The sequence below is a fragment of the Prionailurus bengalensis genome, chromosome C1 (assembly GCF_016509475.1).
Source record: "Prionailurus bengalensis isolate Pbe53 chromosome C1, Fcat_Pben_1.1_paternal_pri, whole genome shotgun sequence".
Taxonomy (NCBI): domain Eukaryota; kingdom Metazoa; phylum Chordata; class Mammalia; order Carnivora; family Felidae; genus Prionailurus; species Prionailurus bengalensis.
Window position 1 is genome coordinate 80424567 of NC_057345.1, and position 13282 is coordinate 80437848.

General features: G+C 42.1%; 1 long non-coding RNA gene across 1 annotated transcript in view; it reads left to right on the forward strand.

Moving 5' to 3' along the window:
• Positions 1 to 9518: 9518 nt before the first annotated feature.
• The window catches only part of LOC122480798, a 53483-nt gene continuing 49719 nt past the window's right edge, over positions 9519 to 13282 (forward strand). The window contains exon 1 of the long non-coding RNA XR_006296661.1: positions 9519 to 9621. This is a non-coding gene — a long non-coding RNA (uncharacterized LOC122480798). The remainder of the gene's footprint in view (positions 9622 to 13282) is intronic.

Genomic DNA, 13282 nt, shown 5'->3' on the forward strand with positions numbered 1-13282 from the left:
GTAAAATTGACTAGATTTATGATTGATTAGAGGTAGTGGGAGAAGAAGTGTCAGGAGGAGTCAGAATCTGAAATGTGATTTTTCCAATTGGTGGTATGTGCAAAGAATACATTGATGTTTCGTGTTTATTTTCCCTCTCTTACCTCGAAGTTCAGGGAATAAGTTGTGGTGGATCATACAAAATACATGAGCAGAGCAGATGACCATGAGGATGCTGGCCACTCTTAAAAACTGCAGTCACCTGATTTGACCACATTTTGGTTCCGTGAGCCTGCACAGGAACTGCTTATTTGAAATTGCATGAGTTCAGCTTGCCATGACTGAAGCAGATATGGAGAACATTCTGAAGGCTTATGGCAACTATGAAAGCAGCAGGCAGAAGCCTTTGGATGAGGCCATTTCCAAACCTTCTCACAGGACATCGTTTCCTCTTTGCAGTAGTTGAGCCCTGGGTATCATCGGGACTGCTACAAATACTTTGGGGCTTTCCTCATCTACAGAGCAGTTGGGATGGGAATGGGGAGCATGCCGCAAGTCTGGAGGGCCCCAGGGGAGAGACTCTGAGTTATTTCCCCAAGGTGGAACAGAGAATCACCTGGGTTTGCAAGGGAGATAAAATGTAAAATGATTGATTTTGTGATATCCATCATCGAATCCCTTATGACTGCCTTCTTGAATAGTTCTTTAACTTTGCTTGTCTAAGTAAAGGAAAACATAATAAACCACAAACAATTTGAAACATTAGTAGACTTTTACATTTCATCTAGATCTTGGCTCTTCGATTTTATAACTCGGGATTTTATTTTGAATGGGATTTCTTCCAAATAGCAGCAATTTCTCCTCTCAGTGAGGACCAAGACTATAGTATCTTTATAATTTTAAAAATAAACTGTTCTTTGGACCTGCAAAGAAGTATTCAGATGTCGTAACCTGAAAATGCCTCAGAATTTTCCCACACTCTAACAAATCCCTAAACAGTCAAATGGATATGCACCAACATTTCTAGATCCCCTTGGGAGCACATTTGAGAATGCTTAGTACTGAAGAAAATGTTAGGGAAATATATACACACTCAAGAAATAGGGGTTTACACCAAAAGTGTTCTCCTGTCAACACAAGGAAAGTATCTCAAATATAACATGGTAATACATATAAGATAAATTATTTATACAATACAGAGAGCAGTGTCACTTAACCTTCTTGCCAACAGGTTAACATTTTTATTTTAGTAACATGTTTAAAGAAACAAACCAGTAAAGAAAAAAAGAGAGAGAGAGACGAACCAAGAAACGGATCCTTAACGACAGAGAACAAACTGATGGTTCCCAGAGGGGAGGTGGTGGGGGATGGGTCAAATAGGTGATGGGAATTAAGGAGTGCACTTGTCATGATGAGCACCGGGTGATGTATGGAAGTGCTGAATCACTATATGTACACCTGAAACTAATATTAAACTGCATGTTAACTGTATTGAAAATTAAAAAAAAAAGATATTTGAAACAACACAACAGGAAAGTTAAATGCCTCTTCATTTATTTGGTGAATAGAAAACATACATATTTCTTTTTTTTTTTTTAATGTTTATTTTTGAGAGAGGGTGCAAGCAGGGGAGGGGCAGAGGGAGAGGGAAGCAGAGGATCCCAAGTGGGCTCTGGGCTGACAGCCGGGAGCCCTGTGAGGGGTTCTTGAGATCATGACCTGAGTTGAAGTCGGACGCTGAGCCGCCCAGGCACCCCAAGAAATAAAAATATCTTAATTTCTTTTCTTCCTCCCTCCCTCTGTTATGCTTATCTTAGCCACACCCAATCCCAGAATGAGCCCAACGAAACCATTCTTTGGCCTTCTACTTAGCGGCTAAGCACTGATGGAAAGCATCACCCAAACTGGAAATAGATGCTGTTATAAATTCTTGGCTGCGTCCTCATCTGCAGGACAATCTAATAAGCTAGCTCTCTATTATCCATAACAATTGTTTCATACTTCACTCTCCTCAAACATCTGATCTTTTCCTCTTCCTCCACGCCTTATTGTAAATGAATGGCTTCGGATAACATTTCATTACAGAAAATATAAGCAATCTTGACCGAAACCATGAAAGGATTTTATCAAGGAACATCAAGTGGTTATAAAGATTGTCCAAAAAGTAAATACACAAGGATAGCCGAGAAAATGGCAAAAACAAAAATGACAGGGGCAATATTGCCCTCCCAATTATCAAACAAACTATAAAGATTCCATAATTAAATAACGTGGGGTTGCTGAAATAGATAATGCCTCAAATGGCACAGGCCGGAGACCACATCTTTAGAATATAAGATAAGATAAAGGTAACATTTCAAAACAGAGGATAACGATAGAATATTAACAAATGTTGTTGGAAAAATTGGCTGTCCATTTGGAAAAGATAAAGTTTTATCTCTGCTTCTCAGAAATTCAATAAAAATGGATAGATTTTAAAAGCTGTGTGTTAAAATACAAAACAAAATTATAAAAGTACGAACTGGAAATATGGGAGAGCGTTTATAATTTTCCTGACGGGAAAGACCTCAAAAAGCCAGACTTAAAACCAAGAAATAAATAACCCGAAAATCCGACAAACTGATTATCATCTATCCAGTGTACACCCTGACCTGGCCTTTAAGGAAGTCACCATGGTAACATCTATCAAAATGTTCCCATCTATTTATTTCCAAGATCCTTTCTCAAAAATGTTCACATATGCATAAAGACGTTCCTTGTAGCACTCTTTGAAACCATTAAAAATTAGAGATGAGGGGCGCCTGGGTGGCTAAGCATCCGACTTGGGCTCAGGTCATGATCTCACGGTCAGTGAGTTCGAGCCCCGCGTCAGGCTCTGGGCTGATGGCTCAGAGCCTGGAGCCTGCTTCCGATTCTGTGTCTCCCTCTCTCTCTGCCCCTCCCCCGTTCATGCTCTGACTCTCTCTGTCTCAAAAATAAATAAAACCTTAAAAAAAATTTAAAAAAAATAATAAACAAACAAAAATAGTAAAAAAAAAAAATTAGACACACAAAAAAATTAGACATGATCTCACTGTCCTATAGTAGAGTAATACTTTGAATAAATCATATACACTCATGCGATAAAAAGCTACAAACTTTTCTTAAAAATGAGGTGGATAATAATGGATTGACATAAAAATACCTTCAGAGAGAGAAAGAAGAAAAAAATCAAATTTCAGGACAATAGAATATGTATGTTCACATTTACAAAAAACAATATCAAAAACAGTTGTATGTGTGTGTGCATACATATGTAAATGTGTAGAAAACACTGTCAAAGGATATACATCAAACTGTTAATTCCTAGTACTCTGGTGAGTTGGCAAATTCGATTTGGAAAGATGGAAAGTATTTTAGCTTTTACTATACCTACCTCTGCCCTGTTTGAATTTATTACATTGAACATATATTCTAGTATACTCCTATAATGGAATTAAAAATTAAAAAGAAGAAAATAGAAATTATCAGAACCAGTTGCACATAGCAAAGGCAAACATTGTTTCATTTAACTATTGTTTTCTGAAACATTTGTTTTGATTGTATGTGTGTAGAGTACAATTTGTTTCAATTGTATGTGCTAGAGTACATGCTGAATCAGTGCAAAATAGATTTCTTTCCAGGAGTTAGTTGCATTTGAGTGCATAATAAATGACCAAGGATCTCCTGACTATTCATCCTATTCATTGATTTTTGCTGCCATAGAATCCTGTACATGTGTATTTAATTGTTTAAAAATTATTTTGGGGGCACCTGGGTGGCTCCGTCGGTTGGGCGTCTGACTTCAGCCCAGGTCATGATCTCATGGTTTGTGGGTTCAAGCCCTGCATCAGACTTTGTGCTGACAGCTCAGAGCCTGGAGCCAGATTCAGATTGTGTCTCCCTCTCTCTGCCCCTCTCCAGCTAATGTTCTCTCTCTGTCTCAAAAATAAATTAAAAAAAAATCATGTTGAGGGGTGCCTGGGTGGCTCAGTCGGTTGAACACCCGACTCTTGATTTTGGTTCAGGTCATGACCTCACCATTGTGAGATAGAACCCCTGGGTCAGGCTCTGCCCTGGGCTTGGAGACTCTCTTAAGGTTCTCTCTCCCTCTTCCTCTGTCCCTCCCCCACTCACATGGACACATGCGCACATGTTTGCGTTTTCTCTCTCTCTCTCTCTGTCCCTCTCTCTCAAAAAAAAAAAAAAAAGAAAAAAAAGAAAAGAAAAGAAAAAGAAAAAGAAAAAGGAAATCATTTCGAAAAGTACTCCTGAATTTAGGAGGGTAATTTTAGATAAACACCCTAGGCAAGAGCAACGTTATACTTTACTCCCTATTAAACAAATGCTACATTTGGGAAATTAGAGAAAGTTACAAGAAGTCTAATTATTTCAATGGTTTTGACTGCTGGAAAACATATCCACATTTTCAACACCTGTAAGATGTTTGTTTCTGAACAGCTCCATCTAGCAAAGCTTCAATGCTGCTACTTTTTTTTTTCAATGTTTATTTATTTCTGAGAGAGAGAGAGAGAGAGAGAGAGAGAGAGAGAGAGAGTAAGCAGCAGGGGATGGGGGCAGGTGGTGCAGAGACAGAGACAGAGAGAGAGAGACAGAATCTGAAGCAGGAGCTGTCAGCACAGAGCCTGAGGCGGGGCTCAAACCCGGAAACTGTGAGATCATGACCTGAGCCAAAGTCGGACACTCAAAGGACTGAGACACCCAGGCGCCCCCTGATGCTGCTACTTTTCATTCCTGTAATAATAGTACTCAAGAATGAGCATAACCGTTTATGTCATTCCTCTTTATGCATCTTTGAATCCTTAGTGGATTACATAGGGCCTGGCACAAAGTAGGTAGTTAGGTCTATTGTTTTGAGTTGATTGAACTTGAATTATTCTGATTATGATAGAATATCTTAGGGTGCACATGGGTGGCTCAGTTGGTTAACGGTCTGACTCTTGATTTTTGCTCAGGTTGTGGTCTCACGGTTCCTGAGGTTGAGCCCCACATTGGGCTGCATGCTAACAACTCGGAGCCTGCTTGGGATTCTCTCTCTCCTCTCTCTCTCTCTCTCTCTCTCTCTCTCTGCCCCTTCCTACCCCCTCCCCATCTATCTTTCTAAAAACAGACAAATAAACTTTAAAAAAAGAATATCTTAGAAAAACAGACTTTAGTGATCAATGTTTAATGATACCCAAATGGGAATGATTTTAACTAGTTTACCAAATATGTTCACATGAATTTCCCTTCTCCCTGCCACTCTCCCCCCAAACCTCTATAATATAGGGAGGAAAGATAGTACCAGCAGTAGTAGCAATTTACCCCATAAGCCTGCCCTTGCTTCACGGGAAAAATTAAGCAGCCTACTCAAGGCCTCCGTCTGAATCTCTTTCAGTTAGGTCCTACTTTCTCTACTTATAGTTGGGTACACAAAGCCAGGCAGGGCATTTGGGGATTGTATTTCTTGATTGCACAGAAACACACAGTGTCTGGAAAAACACAGGATAGATAACTAATGGCTACTCTCTTTTTCTCCAAGGAAGTGGCTTATGATCCCTGCTATAAATGCGAAAGCCAAGTCATGTCACCATCTTCTTCGTTTCCATTTGTGTTGGATGGGCTATATCTTGTGCAGCATTTTAAGTCCTCCTGACCCCACCTCTTACTCCAGCCACTGCTCCAGGCACCCATTCTGAGTAAATTGCAAAGGTATGTGACATGGCCTTCCACTTGCAACTCGGGTGTGTACCGCCCAGTCAATGCCCACCAGGCCACCCTTGATCATTAGAGAAATCCTTGGATAAATTCTCCCCTTTAAGTCCTCTGAGGGGACAGTTCTGAAACGCTTGTCATAAGACTCTTCAGAAGCTCATCTGGGACTGAGCACCAGTCACCTGCAGTTCCTATAGCCCTGACCAATTTAGTAACACATCCTTGAACAGCCCTTCCCTCCCTCCTTCCCTGTTTACTCCTCCTCTTCCCAGTCCTGCTCCTCAGGATCACATTCCCAAATGTACAACATGGGGGCTGTGTGTGCGAGCCTTTGGCTCACACTTTCATTTTGGAGGAGCCCAGACTCGGACTGGGGTGGACCCCTTCCTTTAAATGGAGTGAAGAAATATTTCTGTACAATAATACTTACAAATATTTGTTTCACACTTTCAGGAATTCTATTTCATTATCACAAAAAAACTTATGGGGGAGATGTCTCTGCCTCCACTTGATAGATGAGGACCACAGAGGCTCAAAGAAGTTGAGTAACTTGACCGGGGTCACATCAGCTAAAGAATGGTAGGACCAGGACTCTGCAAAATTCTTGGAGGAAAAATCAGTGCCTGCTTTGCTATGACACAGCTGCCTTCTATCAGAATATTTGCAGAGGGCTTTGATCTCCGGGCCTCCCCCTCTGGAAAGTGCTCTTCCTCGTTTATCAGCTCTCTGCCACAGCACTCACAGCTGTTCCAAACACATCCATGCTTTTTCCAGCCTCAAATACACCACACGTGGAAGGTTTTCTTTCCTTTTCTTTTCTTTTCTTTTCTTTTCTTTTCTTTTCTTTTCTTTTCTTTTCTTTTCTTTTCTTTTCTTTTCTTTTCTTTTCTTTTCTTTTCTTCTCTTCTCTTCTCTTCTCTTCTCTTCTCTTCTCTTCTCTTCTCTTCTCTTCTCTTTTCTTTTCCAAGAAGTTTTGTTGTGAGGGAGTACGAGGAATAGTGCAGTGGCTGGAGAGGGCAATGTGGATCAAGGAAAGGAGTTTTGAAGGTGAGCAGGTGCATGAGCTGAAGGGAATCCCCCAGAAAAGAGAGAGAGTAGGTAAGAGGAGATGAGTACCAAAGTCAAGTACGGAGCCTGGCTTTCAAAGGGGTAAGAGTTAAGTCCTCTGTTACAACGAGAGGAAAAAAAGAAGAAACTCCAACAAAGAAGTTCAGGTCTCTCGGTAAGTTAAAATCTTGCCTAAGCAAAAACACAAACCACAAGCTCCTTCTGATCCCGCCCTGCACATTCTGTGAAAGCAGGGCCATGTCTGGTTTGTCTGCTACTGCTGTATTCTAGTACCAACCTTTTGGGAAGTTCTCAATAAATGTATGTGATTGCTAAATCAATAGATATAAATCAATGGGGTGCCTGGGTGGCTCAGTTGGCTAAGAGTCCAACTCTCGAATTTGGCTCAGGTCATGATCCCAGGATCATGGGGGACGAGCCACGTGTTGGGCTCTGTGCTGAGCATGGAGTCTGCTTAAGTTTCTCCCTCTCTCTCTCTCTCTCTCTCCACCCCCCACCATCTCCACTTGTGCGCGCGCACACACACACACACACACACACACACTCTGTCTCTCTCTCAAAAAAAAAATAGGCATAAACCAAGTATACACTTCCCTCACTACCAAAAACTCTGAGACTAATAGTAAATGATGAAGAGATTGATAAAAATGTCATTAAGAATTTTAGTAAAAGTTGAAATGACCCGCAAAGAAATCATTCCTCCGAACTTTGCTATTTAATATGGGTAAATACACACATGAGGTCCAAAAAACCCAACTACTCAGGTATGCCGTGGCAGAGCCCTCATCTGGCAGCAGTACTTGCACAAAATAGACCCAGGGGTTGTGGTAGCCAGAGGGCTCAGGGTGAGTTATCAGGGGGAGGGAACCACTGAAAGGGGAACGAGATCCATGGCTTCCAGTACCTGTTGAGGGAGGGTGTCTCTGACCAGGGGAAGAAGGGATCCCTGCCTACTTCTGTAGGACAGAGTCTTTGTTATGGTCTCTCTGTGCCATCTTTTCACAGCAACAAGATTGAGCATGCTCAGTAGAAAGCAACCAGGCTTTTAAAAAATATACTTGAAATATTCTCATATGAGGACCAGTGAAGAAACTGGGTATGTTTCATTGCAGCAAAAAGACTCAAGAGGACCAGAATGGTGATTTTCAAATATGTGGAAGGCTATGTGACCTTTCCAGAACATTCTCCCTGAAACTTCAAAGCCAACCATTCTTTGACCTCACTTGGGTCCCAATTGATTGGTCCTACCTCCTTTTCACTATCTCACTTCCATGTTGGGTTAGCTCAGATTACATAGGTCAACATGGTAATCAATTTCCTGTTTATATCCTCAAAGTTCCCACTCCCTTTTACCTATCTGGTGCTTGCTTCAGGGCTGAAGCAGGGGTAGCCTTTCATGGTCCCCAAGACCTTTCTTTCAATTCATGACTATTCGGAGGGAAACTTCCATCCCCATACCTGCTACTTCCTTCCATGACACATAAATTATGTCCCATTCCTGGCCTCCTTCTCTCCCACTTGCCCTCCCCCACCAACCCCCTCCAGATAAAATGATGTACCTGACTGGTGACTTTGGAAGGAGAAACTGGGACCTGCATCAGATGGGAACACCTTCCTTGCCTTTCTCCTCCTGGCAGTGATATGCCCACATTAGGTCACTTGTTTTCAGCCATTTCTCCTCCACGCTATGGAGGTCCACTGAAGCTTGGGCCTGGGTGAGTATGCCTAAATAGTAATGTCTAATTCTGGGGTTCAATGTGTCAAAGTTCACTCAGTTCTCAAATTAAAGCCATGTTCTCCAGTTGCCTCTCCCCTCAATCCCGAGGGAGCTTGCTGCCTGCAAGAAGCATCCGTTTCCCTCTGTACATGGGGGATGGATGCCAAAGCCCCAAAGGAATCAACCTTTCCAACCCCTTCTCACGCCTCCCTCCCCACCTCCAAGCCTGACCCTGGAGAGAACATGCCCTCACTGCATCTATGCACCAGGAACTAGGTTAATTGTGACACAAATGTTTGTAGATTGAATAAAATAATAGATGCTATATGTTTTAAAGCAGAGCACACTTGAGGGGTGGGGACAAAGGGAGGCCTGGGAATTGGTGGTTCAATCTTTATGACCCAACAACGACATCGAATCTTAAGTGACCTCAAACCCTTAGTGCTGCCTGGAGATCCTAACCGGTTTCCTCAGATGACTTACTCTCCCCTTCTAAAGAGAGGATTTCACTGATTCTCCTCTCTCCTCAAAACCACTCGCTTGCTGAGAAAATAAAAACATAGTAAGAGAGTTTCTACAGAGGTAACATTAAGGCTATCAAATGTCTGCCTCTGTATCTTTTTATTCTGTTCTTGCAAGCCTCCATCTGCAACTGCCCACGTTCCTCTCCAAGGCCAGCCCTCACCTGTGCCCTGGATCTCTTCCCCTCCCCCCATCCAAAGCCCTTGCTCTTGTTCCCTGAACACCAGACCCCGGAGTGGTCATTGTTAATCATCAGTCCTTACAGATGAAGTCTCCTCTCTCCTCCCTGGCTTAGGAGACAGCCTTGAGCTGGTTAAGTCCTCCACCCCTTCTCTGACCCCTTTGCTGGCTTCTCTTCTTCCTGTGGCTCCTTTAAAAGTAAGTGGTATGCAACACTGTTTCTGACTTTCTTCCTTTTTAACACTCTCTCTAAACTCCTGTTAATCATTACCTTTAGATGGTATCAATAGTATGAGAAAGAGTAGCAAGAATGCTAGAAGGAATACTTTAATAAGCAAAATGCACTTTGGTTTGCATTTTAATGACAGTTCTGATTTCGGTTAGGAAGACCTAAGATTGGGCCCAGCTCTGCCACTTACCAGGTTTGTGTCTGTGGGCGAGACTCCTAATTTCTCTGGGCTTCCATTTCTGTGTTTATAAAATGGGGATAATAATGTCTTACTTTACATACATTATCTCAATGAAGTTTGAATGATGTATGTGTAGAAAAGTTTTGTAAAATATAACTTGATCTGTAGGCTTAGATTCTATCATGACAGACCATAGAAAGGGGTCACTAAACCATTGTCTATAGGGAATAATAACTGATATAGGGAATTGTCTTTTCATTTCTTTTTTTTTTAAGATTTTATTTTTTAAGTAATCTCTACACTCAATGTGGGGCTCAAACTTACAACCCCAAGATGCACCCTCTACTGACTGAGCCAGCCAGACACCCCTCTTTTCATTTCTATGTACTCGTGGGGAAGAGGCTGTACATGTAGGACCAAGATTGACTTTTAGGTCCTTTGTCAAGACCAGTCAAATCAATAATGCTCTGTAACTGCCCACGGACCCAGGGTCAAATCCTCAAATAATCTAAAAATAGGCAACTGACAGATTGAGCTGAAATGCCTCTTTTGCCCAAATCAACCAGGACTCCATTTGGCCCCTAGAAGTTAACAATCCTAGAATCTTCATTGACTTCGCTCCCACCGGCCCTGCCTATTTGCTGATGGTAGCTGGAATCTGGCTGAATCATCCTCCCCAGTAAAGGGGGCTCATTTGGGGTTTCAAGCAGGCACGTCAGCACATTCCTACATAAGAGAGGGGAAGTTGAAACATATTCCAGACTGAGCTTTCCTTTTAGCTGCAGATCAGACAAGGAGCCGACCTTAGTTTAATTTTGCTTGTTTGTTGTTGCTGGGTTTTATTTTGCTTTTTCCCCATGACCTAGAAGTGCACACTTTAGGGGGAAAGGAATCCTACTGTTCTACGGTGGTTCCATGAGAAGCCAAGCTATTTATTAAAAGTAGGAAATAGTTTAAGCTGTTCGGCTGAGATTTTAACAGCTCTTGTCTAATCGTTAACATACAAACCTCCCTTACCAGAACATTTGTAAGGGATGACTTCTTAACAGAATCTGAAATCAACCTTTTCCCAAAAGGCCTGTTAAAAATTACACATTTGGAATTTTGTCCCAGCCTGACTCAGCTGCTGAATTCCCTTTTAATATTTCCTGAGGGGTGGGGTAGAGGCAAACAGCTTTATTCCATTTAATCAAGCACATGTTAAAAACCTGGTGTCAGATTTGAGTACTTGCTAAAGGCAGGGTGACCAGCTGTCCTGTCCCAGTTTGCCCTGGAGGGGGGGATTTCCCAAGACATGGGCTGAGTCAATCACCCTAGAAAAGAAACCCGAGTCCAAATCACTCATGGGACAGGTGAGGACGCTGAGGCCCAGCAAGATGAAAGGATTTGCCCCGGTATCACTTGAGTGGCTAACACTCATTGCACTGCTGGACTAGGACCCAGATCTCTTGACTTCATGATCATGGCTCCATTGACGCGTTGCCCTTGTCCTTGGCAGTAAGATACGGGGTGAACCATGGAGAAGAATTTAGGTTTGATTACTGGCAAGGGACAGAAATCTGGGTGGGTGGGTGAATGCTGCCTTTGGGTTGATTGACAGCACCTCTCTGAGGGGTGGGAGTCAGTTGGCACACTTCCCAAGTGCCAGGCACAGTGCTAGGCCCAGTGTCTTGATGGAAGCCAGGAGTGTGAAGGAGTTTTCTAAGCCAGAGACTCTCAATCTGAAGACAGTGGTATCCTCAACAGGAGAATATTTTTATTGTTATTTATTTTTATTTTTTAGGTTTCTTGATGTTTATTTATTTATTTATTTATTTATTTTGAAAGAGAGAGAGAGAGAGAGAGAGAGAGAGAGAGATGGTGAGCAGGGGAGGGGCAGAGAGAGAGGGAGACAGGGAATCCCAAGCGGGCTCTGCACCGATCAGCACAGAATTGTACATGGGGTTTGAACTCACAAACTATAAGATCATGACCTGAGCTGAAATCAAGAGTCGGATGTTTAACTGACTGAGCCACCCAGGCATCCCAAGAGGAGGAAATTTTTTAATCCTGTGACTTTTCAGTTCTGTTCTCTCATGGGTCTCAAGAAATCTTAGAGAAGTAAAAAATTGTACTATTTGCTCCAAGAATCAGAATAAAGACAGGAAGCAGTGGTTGCTGGTTACCTTTTCCGGGAGTGGCCCAGAGGATGTTTACAGGAAGGATTCCTTTCTGCCCTCTGACTTATGGAGCTTTCAGACTAGAAATAGCACCTCCAGAGTAGAAGTCCTAGGGGGCCAGAGCAGATACAAATGCTAGATAAAACCGAAATGCAACATCCTAGGAGACAAAGTGCCTTTGTACATCCCTCATAAGCAAAGGAGAAATGCTGGAGAGCGTGTGGAGAATTTTTGTTAATGCAGGATTGCATCTCTGTCCCTTCTGTTCCCCTCTTCAGGCTTACTCTTTTCCTCCCCCCTCTTCCCTAAATTTCCTTCCATCTACTAAACAAGAATATTAAATGGAGACGGGGGCTGGAGAAGCCTGTAGGATACATGTTTTCCCCAAATCATAGGTTATTTTAAAAGACCAGTCATCATTGTCGTTATTATAGTTACATCAAGTGAAATTATAGTATTTATCAAGTACACACCTAATTTAACATTGACTGGAGTCAGGCTTGGCCTCCCCTCCTCGGTGGAATTGTCATGCTAGCCCCACATGCCAGGGGACAAATCCTTGTGGATCACTGCCTTGTGGAGTAACTGTGGTCAAGTTACCCAGTTTCCTCATCTGAGAAATGGAGAGAACACACGGCTGTCAGGAGGGTTACCAGGCAACCACAGAAAGGAGTTAGCAAGTCGTTACCAAGGCAGTAAGTACAGCAGCCCATCCAGGTTTTGTGGGACCTGAAGATGATATAACTTTGGGGGCCCTCTTTCATAAAAAGAATATAAATCTCACTTTTGCAAGTTGTACATGAATATAGGACTATATGAACGTGTTGCTAAGGCCCCTCCCGGGGTCCGGGAAGGGCTTCTTAAATTGAGATTTTGAAGCTTAAGCTTCCTCAGCTTCAAGATAAACCTGCTTCTAAATAAATGTTCAGAATAGATGTTAGCCTTCGCCGGTAGTTATATATTTGAAAATGTTTACGGAGCACTTATCATGTGCTGGGCTCGGTGTTGGTGGTGTTGCACATCTGGAAATGCTGTGCCCTAGGTAAAGGGAAGGTCATTAAATATCAAAGCAAACCAAACTCCTTATCTAAAGAATGTACTTTGATTTGACAAAACATCCCAAAGCTAATAAATGGCTGCAAAGCACTTTGCAGACCTCGTTAACAGAAACACTGTACCAATAAACCCGATGAGCTATTTGTGGTCATCATTTTTATCTTTTCCTTCTTTAAAAAAAATTGTGGTAAAATATGCATAATGTAACATTTGCTGTCTTGAGCATTTTTAAGTGTACGGTTCAGGGCATCGAATATACCCATATTGTTGTGCAACCATCACCAGCATCCATTCCCAGAACTAGTTTTATCTTGCAAAACTGAAACTCTATACCCATTAAACACCAACTCTCCATTTCCCCCTCCCCAGAGCCCTTGGAAACTGCCATTTTATTTTCTATCTCTATGATTTTGACTTCTCAGAGTAGTCAAATACTCTAAGATGGTTTGTATTTTAGA